The sequence below is a fragment of the Cynocephalus volans genome, chromosome 6 (genome assembly GCF_027409185.1).
Source record: "Cynocephalus volans isolate mCynVol1 chromosome 6, mCynVol1.pri, whole genome shotgun sequence".
Classification (NCBI taxonomy): Eukaryota; Metazoa; Chordata; class Mammalia; order Dermoptera; family Cynocephalidae; genus Cynocephalus; species Cynocephalus volans.
In genome coordinates this window covers 136842020-136845606 of record NC_084465.1, presented here as the reverse complement: position 1 = coordinate 136845606, position 3587 = coordinate 136842020, and the positions used below count along the sequence as shown (strand labels likewise).

The following is a 3587-nucleotide window of genomic DNA, read 5'->3' as shown; positions in this document are numbered from 1 at the left end:
ATAATAAGCACTCGTACTAGATAAACCAAGGTTTAAAAGAGTCTTATTAAATTGAGATCATCAAAATGAACTTACAACTTTAGAAAGTCCCCCGCCAAAAAAACTGAAAGAGTTTAAACTGCCCCTGTTGCCTAAAGCTCAAAATTGTGTGGAAGAATCTAATGTGTTTCCCTAGCACCCGAATTTTGGTCTGTTAAGCTATTCTCCCCCGAAAGAAACTTGGAGTAATGAGTACGAAATCTTGGGAAAATATCAAAGTGAGTTTAGAATAGGAAGGAATAGCTAAGACATGTGGGCAAAAAAAGAAAAATCGAGGTCACTGATGTGCTGACATGTACTAGCTGAATCCAAAGTTGATGTGAGTTCTAAAATTACACTGAGACCTTGGGAAAAAAAGAGAGAGAGAGAGAGAAAAAAAATTGTGGAGTTTCCTATTAGGTGTGAAAATGTATTATGAAGTTTCAGTAATTAAAAGTGTGCCTCACCAGCAAAAATAGCAGACATATCCAAAAAAAGAGAGTAGCCTCCATGCAGGTCACACTAAATAAGAACATAGTATGTTAGAAAGAAAGTATCACAACCAATGTGAAAACTAGATATTTGGAGGAAAGCTCATTTTAAAAACCTCACATTACATTATATATGAAAATAACTTTTAAAAATAAGGAGAACATATAGGTGAATTTAGCTCATTTTTTCTAAGTAAAGAAATTCCTTAGTTTAAAAAGCAATGAGATAAATCACAAAGGAAAAATATGTATATTTGACTCCAGAAAACGAAATACTTTTGTGTCATAAAATATTTCAAATTTAACTAAATGGAAAATGATGAACTGGAAAACTGTTTTTATAATATAAATGACTGGTAGCATTACAAAATAAATAAGAAAAATAAAATTGTGATACTTTAATAAGAAAACACATATTATCCCAGTAGAAAAAGGACAAATATCACAAATAATTGACAAGAGAAAAAAATTACAGATGACTAATAAATATATAATAATTCATCCACAATACTCATCAAAGTAAAAATGACATAGCATTTTTTGGCATTTATTGTAACAGCACTTGGATGTGATAGTGCAGTAATACGGCTGATGAGAATTTGGGCTGTCGTCTTTCTGGAAATCAGTTTGAACTGATATCGTTCCTACCACACTTTTCAAGAACTTAGGGAATAATAAAGTCATTCACCAGTAACTCCACTTTTAGACTCTATCTGATGAAAATATGAGAATGTTTGAAAATTAATATGGAACAATTTTCATTACACTGTTCTTCGTGTAATGAAAAACTGAAATCTCTTAAATATTGAAAACTGACAGAACAGAAAAATAAGTTATAGTTGATTATGTACTACAGAAGCAAGGCAGGAAGGATATTTAATAAACTGTTAACAGTGGTAGGGTTCTGGGTGGGGAAGCATGGGGATCAAGATTTACAGAAGGATGTATCTTTTTATTATGTACACTTTCATAATTTATTTTACCCCTCAATGTTACCTTGTATTATTTCTAAAATTCATAAAAAATAAAGATAACATTTTAAAAATTGTTCATCTCTAATATGTTCAGTGAAATACAGAACTTACAAAATGTTAGATGTAAAAGATCAAAGTATAAAATATATAAGACATAAGATTGTGGTTTTGGTAAAAAGTAATTACTGCAAAGACTAGAGAAACACCAAAATGTTAACCATGGTTATCTCTTGTAGCTAGTTCTTTTTTATATGTTTTCCTATTTTCCATATTATGTGTAATGGGCATAAATATTTGATTATTGTCAAAAAAGAGAAAGAATGGTCAGAGGAGAGACTCTTGCAATTGGCTTGGGCTTCTAATACTCTGGGCTTTTCTAATGATTGTTTTTCATGGCTCTTTTACTTTCGGTGATTATCAAGCATTTGTTTTCCAAATATTAATGTCTCATCCTCATAGAAAATAAGTAATGGCAAAACTGAGATCCTAAGTTTTTGGATTTTAAAACTGTAGACTCTACAAGGATATATAAATAATGCTCTTTGTTGCATTCTTTTTCCACCCTGGTCTAGGATTTAGTCCTAAAATGAAAGGAGTAAAAAAAGATATGACATGCAGATTCCTGACATTCTTTCCTAACCAGAATCATTTTTAACCATTAAAGTGAAGTTCTTCCTCAAAATATGTACTAACTCCCTTTCATTTATTATTTGATGCCTTCCAGACCTTTTTTTTAAAAAAAAAACTGGTGCTATCTTCTAATTTTACTTCTTTTAAAAATGTGATTGTGTGATTTTTAAATAAATTTGTTCACCTGGAGCATTGATTTAGGTGACATTGAACAAATCACAGAAGTTTTCTATTTTTTATCTTTTGTAAAAAACTGAATATTAAAAAAGAAAAGCTGATAGGTTTAAAATGAATTAATAAGCATTTTAAACATTTATGAAGTTCATTAAAACTTATAGATCTACATTGTCTTATTATAGATATTATCCTATTAGTAAAATGTACTTTTGCAGTCTGTTGAAACATAGTCTATTTTAGTCACTCAGTATTTTCTGAATGCCTAAACATAGTTCAAATCCCTTTGGGGAATTTAAATATTTTAACTTAGCGGTAATTACCTTAGATGGAAATGAAACACTCATAGTCTCAATTTGTAGGAATAAGTTTAAATAACTCTATAAAATAAGGGTTGATGGCCTTGGGTACATTCAAGTATGAAGAGAAAATTAGGGGATAAGGTGTGTTTGTATGTTGTGTTAGGCTCACATAAGAGAATTTGAAAGCTGATAAGGTAAATTTTAACAATTTTAAATAAATACAATTTTTTTTTCTTATGGAGTGAACAGATATAGTAATTGCAGTGCTATAGAACTATTATTGCAGTTTAGTTATTTTATCACTTTTGGATCATAGGGAATGATTCTAAGTGACACTGTTGTGTATCTAAACTAGTATTTAACTAGCAACGGTAAAATGAAAAATCCTTGCATATACTTTGGTCTGGATTTTAATTTGTCAGTTCTGATGTCTGAAGCAATTTAAAAAAAAAACTGAAGAAGAATGAGGGTTTTTTTCCTTGCATTGCTGGGTCTAGTTTGTGTGATTTGGTTACCTTGAGCAGTTCTGAATGCACTGGTGAACTACTTGAGAAAAATAGCAAAACAATAACAGGTTCCCAATGTGGGTCATGTTTTCCCACCTGAAAAGGATGAAAGCTATAATAGAAAACAATAAGGAAAGACATCTTAGTAGGTAATATGCAAATTAATCTCTTGGTAATATACCCTTTTCAAAAACATACTAGGAAAATAATTCTTTGTTGGGAAAGATTGGGTTATATCTCATGTTATGACAAAGTTGTTCAGAAAATGAAAGAAAACTAGTTTTTATTGTTCTAGGCACATTACTGACATATATAGAGAGCTCTCTCTATATGTCTCAATAATTGAATACAGACAACTACCTTGTTAGCAAATATGACCCATTTCATAGGTGAAGAAAGTGAGTATTGGAGGCAGGATTCATATCACTCCATCAGATGCTAAAGACCATGTGCTTTGCACTGTATCAAGCTGTCTTTGCAGGAGTGATTGGG

The 3587-nt window shown here is 30.7% G+C and overlaps 1 non-coding gene across 1 annotated transcript; it reads left to right on the top strand.

The window, feature by feature from the left end:
* The first annotated feature begins 314 nt into the window (after positions 1 to 314).
* LOC134381395 (small nucleolar RNA SNORD45) lies at positions 315 to 386 on the top strand. The gene has a single exon (XR_010023986.1). It is a non-coding gene; the product is annotated as a small nucleolar RNA SNORD45 (small nucleolar RNA).
* The last annotated feature ends 3201 nt before the right edge of the window (positions 387 to 3587 follow it).